This window comes from Malania oleifera, chromosome 13 (assembly GCF_029873635.1).
Source record: "Malania oleifera isolate guangnan ecotype guangnan chromosome 13, ASM2987363v1, whole genome shotgun sequence".
In the NCBI taxonomy this organism is placed as follows: Eukaryota; Viridiplantae; Streptophyta; class Magnoliopsida; order Santalales; family Ximeniaceae; genus Malania; species Malania oleifera.
In genome coordinates this window covers 12793772-12804719 of record NC_080429.1, presented here as the reverse complement: position 1 = coordinate 12804719, position 10948 = coordinate 12793772, and positions in this window count along the sequence as shown.

Genomic DNA, 10948 nt, shown 5'->3' with positions numbered 1-10948 from the left:
CATGGTAACACGTGTCACATTTTCGTACAAGTATCTTAGGGGTGACATGACTTAATCTCAATCGTTCAATTTGTATTTTCTTTAAATGGTTGGATAGTTGTCATATTAGCGATCACTATCAATTGTCTCAAGCCACTCAAATGATGTCACGTCGTAGGGTGACATTATGCTCACATGACTCTGTTGCAAAAATTCAAAAAAGAAAAAGGAAAAAATTGGGTGATGCCACGTGCCAAGATGACATCATGCTGACGTTACTCTGCTATAGTATTATTATTTTTTTTAAAGGGCTGCCACGTGTCCCCACTATAGGTGGACACATGGCCCACCACAACCAACTGGACCTGATCGAGTCCAGTCTTTATGAACCATTAATTATTTATTTGTTATTTTCTTTTATTTTTAATATTAATTTTAATTTTAATAGGATTTTTTATTTGAAAATTGAGGAAAATTTGGAGAAAAATATGGAAAATTAGGGAAAAAAAAATCTTGAAAGTCAGAAAAATAAGAAAAGAAAAAGACCCTCATAATCATGAAAAATTTTAGAAAAATTTTGAAAAATTTTAGAAAATTTTGGAAAAATCTGAGGATATTTTGAAGGACTCTTTTGCTCTAAATTTGACAATATCCCCCCCCCCCTTTTTTTACCTGTGTGTGTTCTTGTGATTTAGAAAAAGGTAATGAGATATTTTAGACGTCACCTGTATCAGTTCTGAGGGAGGTTTATCTAACAAGATCGCCTCATTTAGAGGTCTTATTAGACATTCCTAAATCGCACTGAGGTTTTTTAACCTCTTGTTATTTTTTTCATTTATTTATTTGTTTGTTTGTTTGTTTGTTTGTTTGTTTATTTTAAAAGGAGTTAATTTAAGGTCATTGAATTCAATTTATGGATAATTCATAATTAATTAGATATCATTCATTGAACGGGTGTGTAGGGGGTGCTAATACTTTTCTCTCGCATAACTAAACTTCTGATCTCTACTTTTATAAAAATAGATCGAAACTACTGATTCCTTGGTCGAGGAATATTCTAAAGACCAATCAAATGAGTAGTAATCAGATGTTCTAACCACATCTAAACTTGTAGAGAAACGCCCTTAGATCCTCGTGGTAACTTCTGATCGTCGATTTGGGTGACGAACGACGAGAAATCGAAGAGAGAAGGGTGAGGGGCGCTGGTTAGAGAGAGAGAGAGAGAGAGAGAGAGAGATTAAGTTTTTTTAATGAAGAAGTAATTTAAACCTATTTATAGACTGTTGACCCAACACGATTTGTCTACGAAATGGAGCATTCGTCGACAAACCGTAGAAGAACATTCGTCGACGAAAGAAGGGGTTCGTCAACGAACCGCATGCCTAAAATTCCTCTTAGTATTTTTTCGTCGACGATACCTGAATTTCATCGACAAGTCATAAAAGGATCTTCGTCGACGAAAATAAGGAATTCGTCAACAAGTACTGCTATTTGCACTTCAAAAATTTTCCTTTATTTTTTTTTTGTTTATTATTTTTATTTTTTCGGGTTCGGGTTCTTACAAATTTGGTATGGTTATCTACGATTATTGAATAATCCAAATTAGAAGTTGTTTAGAAAATTTTGTGTGTGTGTGCATGCGCGCGCGCATATCCAAATCAAATAATTTGTCTTAATGATTTCCAAAACACTAAGTTTGTAATTAAATTCTTTGTTTTTAGAAATTAAGTTTGCATGAAAAGTTTAGTTTGTATACTCACTACAGACACTGTTAATTAATCTGTCCACACTCTCTATAGAAGTTGTTAATGAATTTGTTGCCTTCTCTTTATGGACACTTGAATGAAAGAGAAAGAATCATTGAGCTAATTTTCACGTTGTTGAATAGAGACTCAAGAAAAAAAAAAACATCATTTGAGAGCTAATTAGAGCTAAATCGTTTAATATTCAAGAGCTAAGTTGAGTTACTCTTTCTACAAAAAAACTGAGAACTTTTGAGATATTTATTGTGCTATAATTTCTTATTTTGTTGAAGACATCATTCTATCATAATTTTTTATATTATTCTTTATTCTCTCACATAGATCGAAAGCTTTACTTTCTTTTATGCCATCAAATCCTTAGGGATGAATAACAAAAGAGTCTAAGAGTTGTGTTGCATGTATTATTTTTTATTACTTGTAACTCTCAGGATTGTTGGATAAATTGTCGATGTACTTTCTAGTGTGTTATTGTTTTGTTTAATAGTAAATTTTCACAACTGGAGATGGGCTAAGTTTGAGCAAACCACTGCAGATTGATTGTCTTTTTGATTGTGTGATTTGATGAGGTGCTTCCACATATTAGCTTTGCTACTATACTTAAAAATAATTAAAATTTAGTAAAATTTTGACTACTAAATTCACCCCCTCTTGGGTCTCAATTGATCAGACCAACAAAAGTGAATTATTAATTGAAGAAATTGAAAAACCCTAACCAAATCCACAAAAAAAAAAAAAAAAAAAAATGTTACACAATTTTTCAATTGTGTTTGGTTTGGTTTTATGTTTTTGATTTTTCTTACCTCGCTACAATACTTATGGTAGAATCAAAATTCTTGTGATGTATGGCACCCGAACCACCTAAAAAATGAAACTAAAATTGGGGCGAGTGGGATGTGCACGAGGCTATTGGGACTTTTTAATTATATATTAAAAATTATTTTACGAATGGTTTTGGCCAACAAAGTTAACTAAGGGTCTGTTTGGTATCGTTGTTGTTTCCTATTTTCTGTTTCTATTGTTGTACTGTTAAGAAACAGACTGTAAAAACGCATTTGTTTATGTAATCAGTTTTTTGTTTCAGTTGTCGATTTTTTGTTGTTCAAGGAAAAAATAAAAACTAGATTTTATGATTTTCAATTGTTTTGACAACCTGTTGTTAGAAATTCTAATATCCAAAAATAAATTTTTTTAGATTAAATCATTCATTTTATACACTTTAAAATTAAAATTAAAATTAAATGATCATATGAATTTAAAGATAATTGAAATAAAAATATTCATAAAATTTTTTAAAAATAATAATAAATCCAATTACAAAATATTTTTACTACTTTTCCATTGTCATGCCCAATAGAATTTTTATTATAAAGTAAATTTTGAAAATATAACAATTAAGTAAAATAATTACAATAATTGTCGCAACGTCCCGAATAAGGGGTCCATAATGGCGAGGAATAATAATATTAAAAATTTGATGGAGTCGTCACTAACCTGTTATTTTTCTAGGTACGGTTAGTTTACCTAATTACTATATGTTGATTGGTCTTCTAAATCAAACTTAGGGTAAGGAACCAGTAGTCTCAGTTTGCTTTTACTAGCGTTAGGATTGGGAGTTCATTTTTGTGAGGGGAAGGTATGAGTACCCCCTACATACCCATTTTATGAACGATACCTAATTAATCATGAATTATTCCTAAATTGAATCTAATGGTCTTTAAATAATTACTTAAAAAACAAATAAGTAAGTAAATAAAATTTTCAATGGAAAATGAAAATCATAGTACTATTTAGGAATGTCTAATAAGATCTTCAAACGAGTGAATCTTATTAGATAAACCTTTCTCATAACTAATATAGGTGAGGTCTGAAATAAAAATCAATTAAAATAAGCAAGAGAGTTTTTAAAACATTCCTATATTTTTTTCTAAAAATTTTCAACATTTTTGTTAAATTTTATGATATTTTGAAAGGCTTTTTTTTTCATTTTATTTTTTATTATTTTAGTTTAAAAAACTCAAATATTTTTCATTTATTTTTCCTAATTTTTAAAATAGTTTTCTTAATTTTTTTTTATTTTTATCAATTTTTTAAAATTTCAAATCAAAGTAAAAATAAAATAAATAAAACTCTGCTTAAAAATCTGAATGGTTCAACCGATCTGAACCGGGTTTATTCTGGGTGGACTTGGTGGGCCACGTGTCCATCCACAGTGGTGACACGTGGTTCACTTTATTTATTGATTTTTTAAATTCACCGTAACGTCACTTGCCACGTGTTAACCTTTATTTTTCTTTCTTGGATTTTCTAGAGAAAGTTTTCCTCAAATTTTCTTATTAGCCAAACAATCAATAAATTGAAATTTTGGGTTTGAATTAATTTGGTTCAAATAATTGGGCCGGATAACTTTCATTTTAGACTTTGGCCCTAGGCCCCTAGACTTGATTTGGGAATTGGGCTGTGCCAAATTCATTTTGGGATTCTGGGCTTAATCTTTTAATTGGACTGGAACAAACTAATTGGGCTGAACCCAACTAGTTTAGGATGCTGGGCTTAGTATTAGGTTAACGTGTCAATGGACCAAGATCCAACCTAGATCTGAGTTTTGGGTCAATGGGCTAATCCAGTCCAACAAGTCATCAGTTATAGGTCAATGGGTCGGATCTGGTCCAATGAGTCGGACCTTGGGTCAACGAGTTGAAAGTGGGTCAATTTCAGAACAAAAGTTTGCATCTCAAATCACTCGATCTTCCAAATTTTGTATAATTTAAAAGCAAAATTAAACACAAAAACAAAAAAAACAAAAACCAACCTTACTCTTCAACTCCTTCTGTCTTTAGGTTCAATATCAGTCCTTCAATCCTTCTTTGATTCTCGTTCTTTACAGTTCTCAAATCTTTAAGTTCTGACTCACAAACTCCAACTACCCTTGCTTGTGCTTCTCTGAATTTTTCCTTTTCCTTCACAGTATCTCCAATTCCCAAACTCTATAGCTCACACTCGATCAAAACTCTCTGATTTTCTCACAATAGCCTATATGATTTTTCTTTGTGATTGTGTCTCTGTGAATGTATGTGTAACGACCCAAAGAATAATGATATTTAAATAATAAAGAGGGAGGGAAATGGAAATAGAAACAAAAGAAGGTAGCAGACTTCGTCGACAAACGCGAATTTTGGATATAATAACCCAAGGAATTTTCTAATGGCTTCATCGACGAACACGGGAGATTCTTTGACGAAGGTACAAAAGGGTCTCGTTGACGAGGGCATGATTCGTCGATGAGAAAATAACGAGAGAAGGTTTTGGGGGATTTTGAATTTCGTTGACAAAGGGGAGAGTTTGTCGACGAATTTCCTATTAGACTTGTCGATGAGATGACGTGACTCGTTGACGAAAGCCGCAGTATAAATAGTGCAAAACCTCAGATTAATGCAGAAATTCAGCATCGTTCTCTTTTCTTTCTCTCTCCTACGGTTCCTCTCCCTTCTTTCTTTGATTTCGGCCACGTTAGTCGCCGGATCGATGGTCTGAGGCCACCACAACGCTCTTGACGAAGTTCTCTTCAAGTTTGCTGGGACGGATCGTCGGTGGGATTGAGTTGAATTTCTCCCCAGGTTCAGGGTAAGGTCTTTTATTCAAAATTAGGCTTTGCAGCAATTGTAGGAAATGAAGTAGACAGAGAAATGATGATGTCTTGCTCTGGTGAATGTGGTTTTCGGGGAGTTGAGTGGGAAACTCTGCGGGTGTAGGACCGATATTCAGTAGGGGCTTTCTAATAGTCAGGTAAGGGAAATATGCTATGTTAGGAAACCCTTTTACGATTTCAGTACGAATTATATATTTCTATCAAATTATTATTCAGATTTTATATATATATATATATATATATATATATATATATATTTATAGTTTCTAGAACCTGATAATATTAATATTTATTTATGTGGTTTGAATTGATAACTGAACAATACTATATTTATGGAATTTGTGAATACCAAGTTTATAGTTATTAACATAAATACCATGATATTTGCATGTTTATAAAATGACGAATTTTTCAGTGTACAGTATACTCAGAAGTATGCATTTTCAGTAATTACAGAATAACATGTTTATCAGTACCATAACGCCCCAATAAACAGATATTTAGACAACAGTTCAATTATACAAAAAATAAATTTTCAGTCAGTTTATTTAGAATTTCAGATAAATTTTAGGGGGTTATGGTTATTTGAAAAATCACTGTAAAAACAGTATATTATAGATATCAACTACTTATATAGTATCAAACCTTGATGGATCAAACAGTAAAGTAAGGTACCGTAACTACAGATTTTCAGTTTAGAGTGCAACCACTTTACTCAGATAATAAGTGGTATGAGGTCGATTGTGCCTACGTCGGGACAGACACTCCATCAGATATGGATTGAGGGGGCCGATCAGACTGTCGGAGTTCAGTTTACTTACCCTGGTCGGCCAGCCATGATAGGTCCCGCCTTCGAGCCGCACAACCCTGTTATGAGGGGTTAAATCATGACATACAGTCATCTAGGGAAAGTTTCTCAAATATTATAAGTATAAGTAGATTTATAGAAATAGTAGTAGTATTATGAAAAGTAAATTTATATTATTTTAATATATGTTCCTTATACCAACATTTACAGTTCCAGTTATTTATGATATTTAAAATAGATTATAAATACAGAAATATAACTCAATAGCCACACACTAGTAATAGCATGTTTCGTCTTACTGAACATTGGCTCATTGCGCGTTGAATTATTTTTCAGGTGAACCAGCTAGGCGAGCGGAGCAGGCTCGCAGGTCGAGGGGCTATTGTACTGCCTTTTTTGAGAGTGAGTATTTTTGGGTAGCATGTTTTTGTAAACCCTTGGTATCAATAAGGGTAGTTTCGGGAAAACAGTGATGATTGTATATTGTGAGTGGGTTTGACACTCTGGTATTGTATTATGTGTGGTTTTATTTTATATGATTGACCTTCCACTATTTAGGTTAATGATTGAATTTAAAACTAAAGAAAAATATTTTATTTTATTAGTAGGTTGTTTCAGCGTGTATGTCTGAATGTGTGTGTGCAGGTATCAGCGTGGAGAATTGAAAAACTTGGAACCCCCACTTTTTTTTTTTTTCTTTCTTTTATGTTTTTTTTTTAACATGTAAAACTCATTTCCATGTATTTTTTCATTTTATGAAATAAAATCTTGTTAAATTTTGCTATATGAGCTCCGAACAAATTGGAGTATCTACAATAATATTTATTTTTATTATAGTATTTTTTTTAATATCTATTATTTTGAAATTTTATTATTTTAATCATATTTTAATAATATTATTTGATTTAAAAACAAAAATAACCATTTTTTATTATTTTTAAATTTATTTTAACTTTGCAGATAATAACCAAACAGGTTACTAATTTTTCGTTTTTAATTTTTATTTCTAATTTTCATTTTTTTAATTTTTAACAATGATGTCAAACCATTCCTAAGATATTTATTGTTATGAAATATGAGGGGAGAATTTTATGCTTGGTTTTGGGTTAGTTGTAATTGTGACAACCATGATTTTATTGTAATTATAGTATGAAAGCAAGAAAATTCAGCGACATTAAGACTAGGGAATATGGAGCTTTCTAAGGCAGCTGACTTGCATATACAATGAATTTATGAGCTTAAGAGTTTAATGTTTTCTTTCATAAGGTTTGACTGCAATTAAGGGGCGTTTGGGTGAGTGATTATTATTTACATTTTCTTCTATTGACCTTGTTAATTATGCGAAATTAAAACAAACTCTGCTTTGAATTAATACAGTATTAATATTATTAACTATAAGCAATTAAAATGCTTTTTCCAACAAATTTAATTTGGTGTTCTTTAAGTCCACTGCAAATTTTAGTTTAAGCAATTATTCTAGCTGCTTGATAATTAATTTTGAGGGTTTATAGCAGCAGTTATTAAGTAAATAATTAATTAGCATTTCTTGGCACTCATAAAAAGTCTAAATTAATTTTTAAAAATATTTAATTAAGTTGGTAATCATAAAACCAAACTCATTATCTTCTGCCCTAATTAGGGCATGTGCCCCTGATGAAGCCAACAATAGCATTATTCATTGATCTTCCCTTTAATTTTTATTTGTTCTTTTAATATTCATGTTCTACTAAGTTGCATGCTATTATTTTTATTTTTTAGAAGCAAAAGAATATTCCCAAAAAATGCTGAGTTTTAAAACCTTAGGGCAATTAAAGAAACAAAAATTAAATGGCAACAACGTGAAAAATATTTTTTTATTTTTATTTTTTATTTTGGTCGACACCCTCAATAACTTTACTTTTTTATTTTTTGATAAATATCTTTTGTGATATTACTGACATCTCACACGACTTTCAGACTAGGGGTGAGTATAATTTGGTTAAAACTGAATTAACCGAGTAAATTCGGTCTATTCGGTTCAGTTAAAAATTTATTCGTTTTGATTTGATTTTCATTTTTTGTTGAATTTTGATTCGGTTTTTGGGTTCGGTTAATTGAATAGTATAAATTAATATTAAATAATTATATATATTATATATTAAAATATTTAATATATTATTTAGACTAAAATTATATTGATTATATATATTAAAATATTAAATTGGTTAAAATCAGTTATCTGATTTAACCGAAATTCGATTCGTTTGATTTTGAGTTTGGTTAAATATGAGATTTAGTGGGTTTGATTTTTGAGATTTTTTAATAAAAAATTTTCGATTAATTAGGTTATTTAATCGAACTAACCGAATGATCACCCCTATCCCAGAGAATGACAACTCTCTCTTGTAATGACCACAACATATTATATACAAATAATAAAGAGGTTGTGGTTTTAATCATAATAATGATATTATTAAATTTTGCAAAGGCTAGCCTTACGTGTGATTTGTGTATATTTCGGAATTGTGTGAACAGACAAGTGCATAAATTACGAAACAAAGAAAAAATAATTAAGTTTATTCACCATTCATTTGATGACAAATATAGATTTTTTTTACATATAAATAAAAAAAAGAATTAAATCTCCTTATTGAGACATTAAATATTATTAGTGTGGCAAGCTAAGTTAGCACTCATCAAAGGAAACTGTAGCACCTTTTATGGGCACAAAATTTTCAAACCTGATTGGAGTACCCATATGAAATAGGTGAGCTAGAAAATTATTTCTATTATTATTATTGATTGCCACTTTATTCACCCAACTTAATTATTTCATTAAATAAAGCTACATAAGACTTTATTTTATATTACGTAATTATAATTATTTCGCTTTACATTTTTAGGTTATTGAGCTTTCGGTATTTATATAAATAAAATAGTTTAATCTTATGTTTGGAGAGATTTTGGACTTGAGCTTGTATTCAATTTTGATAAAATACAGTATAAAATTGTATTGAATTTGTCTAAATTCACTCAAATCTAAATTCATAGTTCGAAATTCATGCTACCAAACGTAGCTTAAGGATATATTAACATAAACTTAAAAAATATTTTTTTTTTGGGCATCTTCATTAAGAAATAAAAAACTGTCTTACTTACCCAAATTTATTTAATTATTTTTTCGTATATGAATAAAATATTTTAATCCTATGTTTAGAGAGATCTTGGATTTGAAATTGAATTTGTATTCAATTTTGATAAAATACAGTATAAAATTGTATTGAATTTGTCTAAATTCACTCAAATCTAAATCTATAAAGACCCGAACCCAGGAAATAAAGGAAAATAAATAAAAGAAAAGGAAAATAAATAAAAGGGAAGGAAAAGTAAGAAAAAAAGGATGGAAATGGTTTGGTTCAGCACCAAACCGTTAACAGTTTGAGGTCATCTCAGAAAATCGTCAATAATTTAAACTACCAAAAGCATTTTAAGTGTCAAACCTAGAAAAATCATCGACAGTTTCCGCAGGCCAACTTGTCTCTAAATAGGTTTAAGCTCTTTTTTTTTAGAAAATTCGTTTCCTTTCTCTCTCTAAAAGCTAGGGTTCCGCTCTCTCTCCTGTGCGTCTCTCTCTCTTCCCAGGCTCACCCGAAGCTGCTCTTGCTCTCCGATTGTCTCTCTCTCCATTCTTGGGTTGCCGGAATAGTTCCCATGACGGTTTTGAAAAGTTAGGGTTTCCATCTTCCCGATCGTTTTAGGCATATTTTTAGGAACAGGTAAGGAAAATAAATTATGCCAGCTTTTTATTAAATTTGAACCGATTAAACTAGAGTTTATGATATTAGAAACGTTATACTAGTTGTATTTCAAAATCCAATCAATTGAAGTTGAGTATGGGTATGGGGATTATATTATATCAGTTTAATTTCGGAATGGAACTATTTACAATTTAGTATGTGGATACAGGAACATCATATGATATTTTTTAAATGCAATATATGTATGAAATTGATGGTTTTAGTGGTTATACCCATATTTTGGGAAAACTAAGGTTAGGAGGGTTGATCATCTCCATTTTCCTGTAAACTATATATTTTGAGTTAGAGTAAAATGGTAGAGTCACCAATCATTCAACACATCCACACAATTACCACAGTATATACAAGATCAGTATCCACAATGAACTAGTATATCTAACCAAGCAGAAATCACAGCCAAACAATATTCACAATCTCAATGATTCATCATTCCCTAATGCTCACATTCATTTAATTAATAAGAATGGTTTCAACCACATGATTTTTCCCAATATAATATATATATATATATATATATATATATATATATATAATTAGTATTTTCAATACCAACACAGTTCAGACAAATTATACCTGAATATGTAGAAATTATACTCAAAATTAGTCGTTTTAAAAATTATCAAAAAGCTATTATAAAATATTTCCCCTTACCTGCTCCTCGGAATTTCTGTCTAAAATTAACAAAACGAGACCCTGTATTCCAAAAATTCCAAATTTCTCAAATCTCAGAAAAAAACACCCATATAATACTTCCTAGGCTCCAAATACCTCAAAATAATAATAATACCTTAAATTATTTTACTTATCCTGATTTTGAGATGTTTATTAAACTTTTCAAATCGAAATTCTGCTCCGCCTATATTGCAAAAAATCTTCCCAAGAGTCTCGTAGTAGCTTCCGATCGTCGAACCGAGCTAAATCCGACCCGAAATCAAAGAAAGAAGGCAAAGGAACC